This window comes from Lathyrus oleraceus, unplaced genomic scaffold, assembly GCF_024323335.1.
Source record: "Lathyrus oleraceus cultivar Zhongwan6 unplaced genomic scaffold, CAAS_Psat_ZW6_1.0 chrUn0138, whole genome shotgun sequence".
NCBI classification, from domain to species: Eukaryota; Viridiplantae; Streptophyta; class Magnoliopsida; order Fabales; family Fabaceae; genus Lathyrus; species Lathyrus oleraceus.
This window is the reverse complement of record NW_026112529.1, coordinates 38,996-54,210: the sequence shown is the minus strand read 5'-3', so window position 1 is coordinate 54,210 and position 15,215 is coordinate 38,996. Positions and strand designations below refer to the sequence as shown.

Sequence of the window (15,215 nt, the reverse complement as noted above, 5' to 3'; positions counted from 1 at the left end):
TAAGTGGTAAATAATCTTCTCAATATAACATATGAGCTAAACAATTTACATATATTTTTCTCAAAATAAAGATAAATCATATCACGTTTGTTTTCAAGAAATCATGTATCCCTCTCTTCAAAAATAAAACAATTAACCTCTATAATTCTTTTTTATATCATTCTTTGTCTTTGTTCCTCACTTTATTTATTTCTTTGTATTTGTTTTTTGTTGTTGGTGGGTATCATGTCTTATTTACGTATAAGAATACGAAGATGGATTGAGAGAATTCTTTAAGTTTGTTGTTGATCATGCATAGAAAAGCAGGTCCGTTGAAACTATTTGCTCTTTTTTTAGAGTGTTGTTATACAAATATTAGTGGATACACTATTCGCAAGAAAAAACTAGATCCAACAATAAAAAAAGATATATACATCTAATATTTTCTAAAAAGATATGCATGAATTTGATCGTTTTAATAAGCTTGTGCATGTGGTTGATAAGGAACTTTTGATTGTCTATAAAAATTTGAGAGGTTGGAAGTAATGTTTATAAAATGTTGCATGCTACGTATTTTAAGTTCACGTGATTGTAATCGTTCTTTATATTGTAAAACATCAACCTAAAAAATGGATCTTCTAAAGAGAACTTTAACAACTTGTTAACTTTGGTAAGAAATTTTTTAACCGACAATAATATGTTCCCTCGTAAAACGTATGAAGCTCAACTTTTTTTTTGCAATTCATTGGCATGAATTATAAGAAGATAGTTGTTTGTACTAAAGATTGCATTTTATTTTAAAATGTGTATGCATCATTAAATACGTGTCCTACATATATAAATTGGTATGTGCTATAAGAAAGAAAATAAAAAAAAACTTTATCCAAAGAGTTAGGTTATTTTTTGATAATGTCAAGATTTATGAGCGTGTATCAGAATGCAGAAGGTGAAAACACTTAATGTTAAGGTTACTGATTGATTGCTTAAACAACATACATAATTTTCTAAATAGAATTATAATGATTACCAATATTTATGAAATAAGGTAATAAGTCATATGCCATGCATTGTCTTATCTTTTTTGGAGGCAAGAGATAACTAAGGTGTCATCTTATTTTTCTTGGTAAGATTTTCTTCACAAAAATATAACATGGACTTTAGAATAAAAGCATGTGATTACTAAGCAATGCATGGATGTTAAAGCCTTTAAGTAATCTTGATTATAACTGGGAAAAGATTTTGGATTAGGAAGAATATTTTTCTAAATAGAATTATAATGATTACCAATATTTATGAAAGAAGGTAATAAGTCATTTGTCTTGCATTGTCTTAACTTTTTTGGACGCAAGAGATAACTAAGGTGTCATCTTATTTTTCTTGGTAAGATTTTCTTCACAAAAATATAACATGAACTTTAGAATAAAAGTATGTTATTACTAAGCAATGAATTTGCGACCAGGTTTAATTTGGGGGACGTTTGTGATACACCAAAACAACACATTGCGTTTGCCGGGAGTTGAACCCAGGTGTATTGCTTGGAAGGCAATTATCCTAACCGTTGGACTACAAACACTTACTCAGTTCATTAAAAATATTGACCGATGTATTATTAGTTTGTAAGTGGTAAATAATCTTCTCAATATTACATATGAGCTAAACAATTTACATATATTTTTCTCAAAATAAAGGAAAATCATATCACGTTTGTTTTCAAGAAATCATGTATCCCTCTCTTCAAAAATAAAACAATTAACCTCTATAATTCTTTTTTATATCATTCTTTGTCTCTGTTCCTCACTTTATTTATTTCTTTGTATTTGTTTTTTGTTGTTGGTGGGTATCATGTCTTATTTATGTATAAGAATACGAAGATGGATTGAGATATTCTTTAAGTTTGTTGTTGATCATGCATAGAAAAGCAGGTCCGTTGAAACTATTTGCTATTTTTTTAGAGTGTTGTTATACAAATATTAGTGGATACACTATTCGCAAGAAAAAACTAGATCCAACAATAAAAAAAGATATATACATCTAATATTTTCTAAAAAAGATATGCATCAATTTGATCGTTTCAATAAGCTTGTGCATGTAGTTAAAAAGGAACTTTTGATTGTCCATAAAAATTTGAGAGGTTGGAAGTAATGTTTATAAAATGTTGCATGCTACGTATTTTAAGTTCACGTGATTGTAATTGTTCTTTATATTGTAAAACATCAACCTAAAAAATGGATCTTCTAAAGAGAACTTTAACAACTTGTTAACTTTGGTAAGAAATTTTTTAACCGACAATAATATGTTCCCTCGTAAAACGTATGAAGCTCAACTTTTTTTTTGCAATTCATTGGCATGAATTATAAGAAGATAGTTGTTTGTACTAAAGATTGCATTTTATTTTAAAATGTGTATGCATCATTAAATACGTGTCCTACATATATAAATTGGTATGTGCTATAAGAAAGAAAATAAAAAAAAACTTTATCCAAAGAGTTAGGTTATTTTTTGATAATGTCAAGATTTATGAGCGTGTATCAGAATGCAGAAGGTGAAAACACTTAATGTTAAGGTTACTAATTAATTGATTAAACAACATACATAATTTTCTAAATAGAATTATAATGATTACCAATATTTATGAAATAAGGTAATAAGTCATATGCCATGCATTGTCTTATCTTTTTTGGAGGCAAGAGATAACTAAGGTGGATCTTCTAAAGAGAACTTTAACAACTTGTTAACTTTGGTAAGAAATTTTTTAACCGACAATAATATGTTCCCTCGTAAAACGTATGAAGCTCAACTTTTTTTTTGCAATTCATTGGCATGAATTATAAGAAGATAGTTGTTTGTACTAAAGATTGCATTTTATTTTAAAATGTGTATGCATCATTAAATACGTGTCCTACATATATAAATTGGTATGTGCTATAAGAAAGAAAATAAAAAAAAACTTTATCCAAAGAGTTAGGTTATTTTTTGATAATGTCAAGATTTATGAGCGTGTATCAGAATGCAGAAGGTGAAAACACTTAATGTTAAGGTTACTGATTGATTGCTTAAACAACATACATATTTTCTAAATAGAATTATAATGATTACCAATATTTATGAAATAAGGTAATAAGTCATATGCCATGCATTGTCTTATCTTTTTGGAGGCAAGAGATAACTAAGGTGTCATCTTATTTTTCTTGGTAAGATTTTCTTCACAAAAATATAACATGGACTTTAGAATAAAAGCATGTGATTACTAAGCAATGCATGGATGTTAAAGCCTTTAAGTAATCTTGATTATAACTGGGAAAAGATTTTGGATTAGGAAGAATATTTTTCTAAATAGAATTATAATGATTACCAATATTTATGAAAGAAGGTAATAAGTCATTTGTCTTGCATTGTCTTAACTTTTTTGGACGCAAGAGATAACTAAGGTGTCATCTTATTTTTCTTGGTAAGATTTTCTTCACAAAAATATAACATGAACTTTAGAATAAAAGTATGTTATTACTAAGAAATGAATTTGCGACCAGGTTTAATTTGGGGGACGTTTGTGATACACCAAAACAACACATTGCGTTTGTCGGGAGTCGAACCCGGGTCTATTGCTTGGAAGGCAATTATCCTAACCGTTGGACTACAAACGCTTACTCAGTTCATTAAAAATATTGACCGATGTATTATTAGTTTGTAAGTGGTAAATAATCTTCTCAATATTATATATGAGCTAAACAATTTACATATATTTTTCTCAAAATAAAGAAAAATCATATCACGTTTGTTTTCAAGAAATCATGTATCCCTCTCTTCAAAAATAAAACAATTAACCTCTATAATTCTTTTTATATCATTCTTTGTCTCTGTTCCTCACTTTATTTATTTCTTTGTATTTGTTTTTTGTTGTTGGTGGGTATCATGTCTTATTTATGTATAAGAATACGAAGATGGATTGAGATATTCTTTAAGTTTGTTGTTGATCATGCATAGAAAAGCAGGTCCGTTGAAACTATTTGCTATTTTTTTAGAGTGTTGTTATACAAATATTAGTGGATACACTATTCGCAAGAAAAAACTAGATCCAACAATAAAAAAAGATATATACATCTAATATTTTCTAAAAAAGATATGCATCAATTTGATCGTTTCAATAAGCTTGTGCATGTAGTTAAAAAGGAACTTTTGATTGTCCATAAAAATTTGAGAGGTTGGAAGTAATGTTTATAAAATGTTGCATGCTACGTATTTTAAGTTCACGTGATTGTAATTGTTCTTTATATTGTAAAACATCAACCTAAAAAATGGATCTTCTAAAGAGAACTTTAACAACTTGTTAACTTTGGTAGAAATTTTTTAACCGACAATAATATGTTCCCTCGTAAAACGTATGAAGCTCAACTTTTTTTTTGCAATTCATTGGCATGAATTATAAGAAGATAGTTGTTTGTACTAAAGATTGCATTTTATTTTAAAATGTGTATGCATCATTAAATACGTGTCCTACATATATAATTGGTATGTGCTATAAGAAAGAAAATAAAAAAAAAACTTTATCCAAAGAGTTAGGTTTTTTTTGATAATGTCAAGATTTATGAGCGTGTATCAGAATGCAGAAGGTGAAAACACTTAATGTTAAGGTTACTAATTAATTGATTAAACAACATACATAATTTTCTAAATAAAATTATAATGATTACCAATATTTATGAAATAAGGTAATAAGTCATATGCCATGCATTGTCTTATCTTTTTTGGAGGCAAGAGATAACTAAGGTGGATCTTCTAAAGAGAACTTTAACAACTTGTTAACTTTGGTAAGAAATTTTTTAACCGACAATAATATGTTCCCTCGTAAAATGTATGAAGCTCAACTTTTTTTTTGCAATTCATTGGCATGAATTATAAGAAGATAGTTGTTTGTACTAAAGATTGCATTTTATTTTAAAATGTGTATGCATCATTAAATACGTGTCCTACATATATAAATTGGTATGTGCTATAAGAAAGAAAATAAAAAAAAACTTTATCCAAAGAGTTAGGTTATTTTTTGATAATGTCAAGATTTATGAGCGTGTATCAGAATGCAGAAGGTGAAAACACTTAATGTTAAGGTTACTAATTAATTGCTTAAACAACATACATAATTTTCTAAATAGAATTATAATGATTACCAATATTTATGAAATAAGGTAATAAGTCATATGCCATGCATTGTCTTATCTTTTTGGAGGCAAGAGATAACTAAGGTGTCATCTATTTTTCTTGGTAAGATTTTCTTCACAAAAATATAACATGGACTTTAGAATAAAAGCATGTGATTACTAAGCAATGCATGGATGTAAAGCCTTTAAGTAATCTTGATTATAACTGGGAAAAGATTTTGGATTAGGAAGAATATTTTTCTAAATAGAATTATAATGATTACCAATATTTATGAAAGAAGGTAATAAGTCATTTGTCTTGCATTGTCTTAACATTTTTGGACGCAAGAGATAACTAAGGTGTCATCTTATTTTTCTTGGTAAGATTTTCTTCACAAAATATAACATGAACTTTAGAATAAAAGTATGTGATTACTAAGAAATGAATTTGCGACCAGGTTTAATTTGGGGGACGTTTGTGATACACCAAAACAACACATTGCGTTTGTCGGGAGTCGAACCCGGGTCTATTGCTTGGAAGGCAATTATCCTAACCGTTGGACTACAAACGCTTACTCAGTTCATTAAAAATATTGACCGATGTATTATTAGTTTGTAAGTGGTAAATAATCTTCTCAATATTACATATGAGCTAAACAATTTACATATATTTTTCTCAAAATAAAGAAAATCATATCACGTTTGTTTTCAAGAAATCATGTATCCCTCTCTTCAAAATAAAACAATTAACCTCTATAATTCTTTTTTATATCATTCTTTGTCTCTGTTCCTCACTTTATTTATTTCTTTGTATTTGTTTTTTGTTGTTGGTGGGTATCATGTCTTATTTATGTATAAGAATACGAAGATGGATTGAGATATTCTTTAAGTTTGTTGTTGATCATGCATAGAAAAGCAGGTCCGTTGAAACTATTTGCTCTTTTTTTAGAGTGTTGTTATACAAATATTAGTGGATACACTATTCGCAAGAAAAAACTAGATCCAACAATAAAAAAAAGATATATACATCTAATATTTTCTAAAAAAGATATGCATCAATTTGATCGTTTTAATAAGCTTGTGCATGTAGTTGAAAAGGAACTTTTGATTGTCCATAAAAATTTGAGAGGTTGGAAGTAATGTTTATAAAATTTGCATGCTACGTATTTTAAGTTCACGTGATTGTAATCGTTCTTTATATTGTAAAACATCAACCTAAAAAATGGATCTTCTAAAGAGAACTTTAACAACTTGTTAACTTTGGTAAGAAATTTTTTAACCGACAATAATATGTTCCCTCGTAAAACGTATGAAGCTCAACTTTTTTTTTGCAATTCATTGGCATGAATTATAAGAAGATAGTTGTTTGTACTAAAGATTGCATTTTATTTTAAAATGTGTATGCATCATTAAATACGTGTCCTACATATATAATTGGTATGTGCTATAAGAATGAAAATAAGAAAAAACTTTATCCAAAGAGTTAGGTTATTTTTTGATAATGTCAAGATTTATGAGCGTGTATCAGAATGCAGAAGGTGAAAACACTTAATGTTAAGGTTACTGATTGATTGCTTAAACAACATACATAATTTTCTAAATAGAATTATATGATTACCAATATTTATGAAATAAGGTAATAAGTCATATGCCATGCATTGTCTTATATTTTTTGGAGGCAAGAGATAACTCTGGTGTCATCTTATTTTTCCTTGGTAAGATTTTCTTCACAAAACAAAATATAACATGGACTTTAGAATAAAAGCATGTGATTACTAAGCAATGCATGGATGTTAAAGCCTTTAAGTAATCTTGATTATAACTGGGAAAAGATTTTGTATTAGGAAGAATATTTTTCTAAAAGAATTATAATGATTACCAATATTTATGAAAGAAGGTAATAAGTCGTATGCCTTGCATTGTCTTATCTTTTTTGACGCAAGAGATAACTAAACAATAAATTTGCGACCATGATACACCAATACAACACATTGCGTTTGCCGGGAGTCGAACCCAGGTCTATTGCTTGGAAGGCAATTATCCTAACCGTTGGACTACAAACGCTTACTCAATTCATTAAAAATATGACCGATGTATTATTAGTTTGTAAGTGGTAATAATCTTCTCAATATTACATATGAGCTAAACAATTTACATATATTTTCTCAAATAAAGAAAATCATATCACGTTTGTTTTCAAGAAATCATGTATCCCTCTCTTCAAAAATAAAACAATTAACCTCTATATTCTTTTTAATATCATTCTTTGTCTCTGTTCCTCACTTTATTTATTTCTTTGTATTTGTTTTTTTTGTGTTGGTGGGTATCATGTCTTATTTATGTATAGAATACGAAGATGGGTTGAGAGAATTCTTTAAGTTGTGGGTTGATCACGCATAGAAAAGCAGGTCCGTTGAAACTATTTGCTCTTTTTTTAGAGTGTTGTTATACAAATATGGTGGATACACTATTCGCAATAAAAAACTAGATCCAACAATAAAAGAGATATATACATCTAATATTTTCTAAAAACGATATGCATGAATTTGATCGTTTTAATAAGCTTGTGCATGTAGTTGATAAGGAACTTTTGATTGTCTATAAAATTTGAGAGGTTGTAAGTAATATTTATAAAATGTTGCATGCTAGGTATTTTAAGTTCACGTGATTGTAATCGTTCTTTATTTGTAAAACATCAACCTAAAAAATGGATCTTCTAAAGAGAACTTTAACAACTTTTTAACTTTTGTAAGAAAATTTTTTTAACCGACAATATTTTGTTCCCTCGTAAAACGTATGAAGCTCACTTTTTTTTTTGCAATTCATTGGCATGAATTATTAGAAGATAGTTTTTTTGTACTAAAGATTGCATTTTATTTTAAAATGTGTATGCATCATTAAATACGTGTCCTACATATATAAATTGTATGTGCTATAAGAAAGAAAATAAGAAAAACTTTATCCAAAGAGTTAGGTTATTTTTTGATAATGTCAAGATTTATGAGCGTGTATCAGAATGCAGAGGTGAAAACATCTTGATTATAACTGGGAAAAGATTTTGCTTAGGAAGATACATTTTTCTAAATAGAATTATAATGATTACCAATATTTATGAAAGAGGTAATAAGTCATTTGTCTTGCATTGTCTTAACTTTTTTGGACGCAAGAGATAACTAAGGTGTCATCTTATTTTTCTTGGTAAGATTTTCTTCACAAAATATAACATGAACTTTAGAATAAAGTATGTGATTACTAAGAAATGAATTTGCGACCAGGTTTATTTGGGGGACGTTTGTGATACACCAAAACAACACATTGCGTTTGTCGGAGTCGAACCCGGGTCTATTGCTTGGAAGGCAATTATCCTAACCTTTGGACTACAAACGCTTACTCAGTTCATTAAAAATTGACCGATGTATTATTAGTTTGTAAGTGGTAAATAATCTTCTCATATTACATATGAGCTAAACAATTTACATATATTTTCTCAAAATAAAGAAAAATCATATCACGTTTGTTTTCAAGAAATCATGTATCCCTCTCTTCAAAAATAAAACAATTAACCTCTATAATTCTTTTTTATATCATTCTTTGTCTCTGTTCCTCACTTTATTTATTTCTTTGTATTTGTTTTTTGTTGTTGGTGGGTATCATGTCTTATTTATGTATAAGAATACGAAGATGGATTGAGATATTCTTTAAGTTTGTTGTTGATCATGCATAGAAAAGCAGGTCCGTTGAAACTATTTGCTATTTTTTTAGAGTGTTGTTATACAATATTAGTGGATACACTATTCGCAAGAAAAACTAGATCCAACAATAAAAAGATATATATACATCTAATATTTTCTAAAAAAGATATGCATCAATTTGATCGTTTTAATAAGCTTGTGCATGTAGTTAAAAAGGAACTTTTGATTGTCCATAAAAATTTGAGAGGTTGGAAGTAATGTTTATAAAATGTTGCATGCTACGTATTTTAAGTTCACGTGATTGTAATTGTTCTTTATATTGTAAAACATCAACCTAAAAAATGGATCTTCTAAAGAGAACTTTAACAACTTGTTAACTTTGGTAAGAATTTTTTAACCGACAATAATATGTTCCCTCGTAAAACGTATGAAGCTCAACTTTTTTTTTGCAATTCATTGGCATGAATTATAAGAAGATAGTTGTTTGTACTAAAGATTGCATTTTATTTTAAAATGTGTATGCATCATTAATACGTGTCCTACATATATAAATTGGTATGTGCTATAAGAAAGAAAATAAAAAAAACTTTATCCAAAGAGTTAGGTTATTTTTTGATAATGTCAAGATTTATGAGCGTGTATCAGAATGCAGAAGGTGAAAACACTTAATGTTAAGGTTACTAATTAATTGATTAAACAACATACATAATTTTCTAAATAGAATTATAATGATTACCAATATTTATGAAATAGGTAATAAGTCATATGCCATGCATTGTCTTATCTTTTTGGAGGCAAGAGATAACTAAGGTGGATCTTCTAAAGAGAACTTTAACAACTTGTTAACTTTGGTAAGAATTTTTTAACCGACAATAATATGTTCCCTCGTAAAACGTATGAAGCTCAACTTTTTTTTTGCAATTCATTGCATGAATTATAAGAAGATAGTTGTTTGTACTAAAGATTGCATTTTATTTTAAAATGTGTATGCATCATTAAATACGTGTCCTACATATATAAATTGGTATGTGCTATAAGAAAGAAATAAAAAAAAACTTTATCCAAAGAGTTAGTTATTTTTTGATAATGTCAAGATTTATGAGCGTGTATCAGAATGCAGAAGGTGAAAACACTTAATGTTAAGGTTACTAATTAATTGCTTAAACAACATACATAATTTTCTAAATAGAATTATAATGATTACCAATATTTATGAAATAAGGTAATAAGTCATATGCCATGCATTGTCTTATCTTTTTTGGAGGCAAGAGATAACTAAGGTGTCATCTTATTTTTCTTGGTAAGATTTTCTTCACAAAATATAACATGGACTTTAGAATAAAAGCATGTGATTACTAAGCAATGCATGGATGTTAAAGCCTTTAAGTAATCTTGATTATAACTGGGAAAAGATTTTGGATTAGGAAGAATATTTTTCTAAATAGAATTATAATGATTACCAATATTTATGAAAGAAGGTAATAAGTCATTTGTCTTGCATTGTCTTAACTTTTTTGGACGCAAGAGATAACTAAGGTGTCATCTTATTTTTCTTGGTAAGATTTTCTTCACAAAAATATAACATGAACTTTAGAATAAAAGTATGTGATTACTAAGAAATGAATTTGCGACCAGGTTTAATTTGGGGGACGTTTGTGATACACCAAAACAACACATTGCGTTTGTCGGGAGTCGAACCCGGGTCTATTGCTTGGAAGGCAATTATCCTAACCGTTGGACTACAAACGCTTACTCAGTTCATTAAAAATATTGACCGATGTATTATTAGTTTGTAAGTGGTAAATAATCTTCTCATATTACATATGAGCTAAACAATTTACATATATTTTTCTCAAAATAAAGAAAAATCATATCACGTTTGTTTTCAAGAAATCATGTATCCCTCTCTTCAAAAATAAAACAATTAACCTCTATAATTCTTTTTTATATCATTCTTTGTCTCTGTTCCTCACTTTATTTATTTCTTTGTATTTGTTTTTTGTTGTTGGTGGGTATCATGTCTTATTTATGTATAAGAATACGAAGATGGATTGAGATATTCTTTAAGTTTGTTGTTGATCATGCATAGAAAAGCAGGTCCGTTGAAACTATTTGCTCTTTTTTTAGAGTGTTGTTATACAAATATTAGTGGATACACTATTCGCAAGAAAAAACTAGATCCAACAATAAAAAAAGATATATACATCTAATATTTTCTAAAAAAGATATGCATCAATTTGATCGTTTTAATAAGCTTGTGCATGTAGTTGAAAAGGAACTTTTGATTGTCCATAAAATTTGAGAGGTTGGAAGTAATGTTTATAAAATTTTGCATGCTACGTATTTTAAGTTCACGTGATTGTAATCGTTCTTTATATTGTAAAACATCAACCTAAAAAATGGATCTTCTAAAGAGAACTTTAACAACTTGTTAACTTTGGTAAGAATTTTTTTAACCGACAATAATATGTTCCCTCGTAAAACGTATGAAGCTCAACTTTTTTTTGCAATTCATTGGCATGAATTATAAGAAGATAGTTGTTTGTACTAAAGATTGCATTTTATTTTAAAATGTGTATGCATCATTAAATACGTGTCCTACATATATAAATTGGTATGTGCTATAAGAATGAAAATAAGAAAAAACTTTATCCAAAGAGTTAGGTTATTTTTTGATAATGTCAAGATTTATGAGCGTGTATCAGAATGCAGAAGGTGAAAACACTTAATGTTAAGGTTACTGATTGATTGCTTAAACAACATACATAATTTTCTAAATAGAATTATAATGATTACCAATATTTATGAAATAAGGTAATAAGTCATATGCCATGCATTGTCTTATATTTTTTGGAGGCAAGAGATAACTCTGGTGTCATCTTATTTTTCTTGGTAAGATTTTCTTCACAAAAATATAACATGGACTTTAGAATAAAAGCATGTGATTACTAAGCAATGCATGGATGTTAAAGCCTTTAAGTAATCTTGATTATAATTGGGAAAAGATTTTGTATTAGGAAGAATATTTTTCTAAAAAGAATTATAATGATTACCAATATTTATGAAAGAAGGTAATAAGTCGTATGCCTTGCATTGTCTTATCTTTTTTTGACGCAAGAGATAACTAAACAATAAATTTGCGACCATGATACACCAATACAACACATTGCGTTTGCCGGGAGTCGAACCCAGGTCTATTGCTTGGAAGGCAATTATCCTAACCGTTGGACTACAAACGCTTACTCAATTCATTAAAAATATTGACCGATGTATTATTAGTTTGTAAGTGGTAAATAATCTTCTCAATATTACATATGAGCTAAACAATTTACATATATTTTTCTCAAAATAAAGAAAAATCATATCACGTTTGTTTTCAAGAAATCATGTATCCCTCTCTTCAAAAATAAAACAATTAACCTCTATAATTCTTTTTTATATCATTCTTTGTCTCTGTTCCTCACTTTATTTATTTCTTTGTATTTGTTTTTTGTTGTTGGTGGGTATCATGTCTTATTTATGTATAAGAATACGAAGATGGGTTGAGAGAATTCTTTAAGTTTGTGGTTGATCACGCATAGAAAAGCAGGTCCGTTGAAACTATTTGCTCTTTTTTTAGAGTGTTGTTATACAAATATTGGTGGATACACTATTCGCAATAAAAAACTAGATCCAACAATAAAAGAAGATATATACATCTAATATTTTCTAAAAACGATATGCATGAATTTGATCGTTTTAATAAGCTTGTGCATGTAGTTGATAAGGAACTTTTGATTGTCTATAAAAATTTGAGAGGTTGTAAGTAATATTTATAAAATGTTGCATGCTAGGTATTTTAAGTTCACGTGATTGTAATCGTTCTTTATATTGTAAAACATCAACCTAAAAAATGGATCTTCTAAAGAGAACTTTAACAACTTGTTAACTTTTGTAAGAAATTTTTTAACCGACAATAATATGTTCCCTCGTAAAACGTATGAAGCTCAACTTTTTTTTTTGCAATTCATTGGCATGAATTATTAGAAGATAGTTGTTTGTACTAAAGATTGCATTTTATTTAAAATGTGTATGCATCATTAAATACGTGTCCTACATATACAAATTGGTATGTGCTATAAGAAAGAAAATAAGAAAAAACTTTATCCAAAGAGTTAGGTTATTTTTTGATAATGTCAAGATTTATGAGCGTGTATCAGAATGCAGAAGGTGAAAACACTTAATGTTAAGGTTACTGATTGATTGCTTAAACAACATACATCATTTTTTAAATAGAATTATAATGATTACCAATATTTATGAAAGAAGGTAATAAGTCATATGCCATGCATTGTCTTATCTTTTTTGGAGGCAAGAGATAACTAAGGTGTCATCTTATTTTTGTTGGTAAGATTTTCTTCACAAAAATATAACATGGACTTTAGAATAAAAGTATGTGATTACTAAGAAATGAATTTGCGACCAGGTTTAATTTGGGGGACGTTTGTGATACACCAAAATAACACATTGCGTTTGCCGGGAGTCGAACCCAGGTCTATTGCTTAGAAGGCAATTATCCTACCTGTTGGACTACAAACGCTTACTCGGTACATTAAAAATATTGACCGATGTATTATTAGTTTGTAAGTGGTAAATAATCTTCTCAATATTACATATGAGCTAAACAATTTACATATATTAATCTCAAAATAAAGAAAAATAATATCACGTTTGTTTTCAAGAAATCATGTATCCCTCTCTTCAAAAATAAAACAATTAACCTCTATAATTCTTTTTTATATCATTCTTTGTCTCTGTTCCTCACTTTATTTATTTCTTTGTATTTGTTTTTTGTTGTTGGTGGGTATCATGTCTTATTTATGTATAAGAATACGAAGATGGATTGAGAGAATTCTTTAAGTTTGTTCTTGATCATGCATAGAAAAGCAGGTCTGTTACTATTTGCTCTTTTTTTAGAGTGTTGTTATACAAATATTGGTGGATACACTATTCGCAAGAAAAAATTAGATCCAACAATAAAATAAGATATATACATCTAATATTTTCTAAAAAAGATATGCATGAATTTTATCGTTTTAATAAGCTTGTGCATGTAGTTGATAAGGAACTTTTGATTGTCTATAAAAATTTGAGAGGTTGGAAGTAATGTTTATAAAATGTTGCATGCTAGGTATTTTAAGTTCACGTGATTGTAATCGTTCTTTATATTGTAAAACATCAACCTGAAAAATCGATCTTCTAAAGAGAACTTTAACAACTTGTTAACTTTGGGAAGAAGTTTTTTAACCGACAATAATATGTTCCCTCGTAAAACGTATGAAGCTCAACTTTTTTTTTTGCAATTCATTGGCATGAATTATAAGAAGATAGTTGTTTGTACTAAAGATTGCATTTTATTTTAAAATGTGTATGCATCATTAAATACGTGTCCTACATATATAAATTGGTACGTGCTATAAGAAAGAAAATAAGAAAAACCTGTATCCAAAGAGTTAGGTTATTTTTTGATAATGTCAAGATTTATGAGCGTGTATCAGAATGCAGAAGGTGAAAACACTTAATGTTAAGGTTACTGATTGATTGCTTAAACAACATACATAATTTTCTAAATAGAATTATAATGATTACCAATATTTATGAAAGAAGGTAATAAGTCATATGCCATGCATTGTCTTATCTTTTTTGGAGGCAAGAGATAACTAAGGTGTCATCTTATTTTTCTTGGTAAGATTTTCTTCACAAAAATATAACATGGACTTTAGAATAAAGGTATGTGATTACTAAGCAATGCATGGATGTTAAAGCCTTTAAGTAATCTTGATTATAACTGGGAAAAGATTTTGGATTAGGAAGAATATTTTTCAAAATAGAATTATAATGATTACAAATATTTATGAAAGAAGGTAATAAGTCATATGCCTTGCATTGTCTTATCTTTTTTGGACGCAAGAGATAACTAAGGTGTCATCTTATTTTTTTTGGTAAGATTTTCTTCACAAAAATATAACATGGAATTTAGAATAAAAGTATGTGATTACCTAGCAATTAATTTGCGACCAGGTTTAATTTGGGGGACGTTTGTGATACACCAAAACAACACATTGCGTTTGCTGGGAGTCAAACCCGGGTCTATTGCTTGGAAGGCAATTATACTAACCGTTGGACTACAAACGCTTACTCGATTCATTAAAAATATTGACCGATGTATTATTAGTTTGTAAGTGGTAAATAATCTTCTCAATATTACATATGAGCTAAACAATTTACATATATTTTTCTCAAAATAAAGAAAAATCATATCACGTTTGTTTTCAAGAAATCATGTATCCCTCTCTTCAAAAATAAAACAATTAACCTCTATAATTCTTTTTTATATCATTCTTTGTCTCTGTTCCTCACTTTATTTATTTCT

The 15,215-nt window shown here is 28.2% G+C and overlaps 6 non-coding genes across 6 annotated transcripts; all 6 read right to left on the bottom strand.

Moving 5' to 3' along the window:
* Nucleotides 1-3,548: 3,548 nt before the first annotated feature.
* On the bottom strand, nt 3,549-3,620 carry TRNAG-UCC (transfer RNA glycine (anticodon UCC)). The gene has a single exon. It is a non-coding gene; the product is annotated as a tRNA-Gly (tRNA).
* A 1,991-nt stretch (nt 3,621-5,611) lies between these two features.
* On the bottom strand, nt 5,612-5,683 carry TRNAG-UCC (transfer RNA glycine (anticodon UCC)). Its single transcript has one exon. It is a non-coding gene; the product is annotated as a tRNA-Gly (tRNA).
* Nucleotides 5,684-7,103: 1,420 nt separating this feature from the next.
* On the bottom strand, nt 7,104-7,175 carry TRNAG-UCC (transfer RNA glycine (anticodon UCC)). Its single transcript has one exon. It is a non-coding gene; the product is annotated as a tRNA-Gly (tRNA).
* A 3,305-nt stretch (nt 7,176-10,480) lies between these two features.
* TRNAG-UCC (transfer RNA glycine (anticodon UCC)) lies at nt 10,481-10,552 on the bottom strand. The gene has a single exon. It is a non-coding gene; the product is annotated as a tRNA-Gly (tRNA).
* A 1,418-nt stretch (nt 10,553-11,970) lies between these two features.
* On the bottom strand, nt 11,971-12,042 carry TRNAG-UCC (transfer RNA glycine (anticodon UCC)). Its single transcript has one exon. It is a non-coding gene; the product is annotated as a tRNA-Gly (tRNA).
* A 1,268-nt stretch (nt 12,043-13,310) lies between these two features.
* Nucleotides 13,311-13,382, bottom strand: TRNAR-UCU (transfer RNA arginine (anticodon UCU)). The gene has a single exon. It is a non-coding gene; the product is annotated as a tRNA-Arg (tRNA).
* Between the last annotated feature and the right edge of the window lie 1,833 nt (nt 13,383-15,215).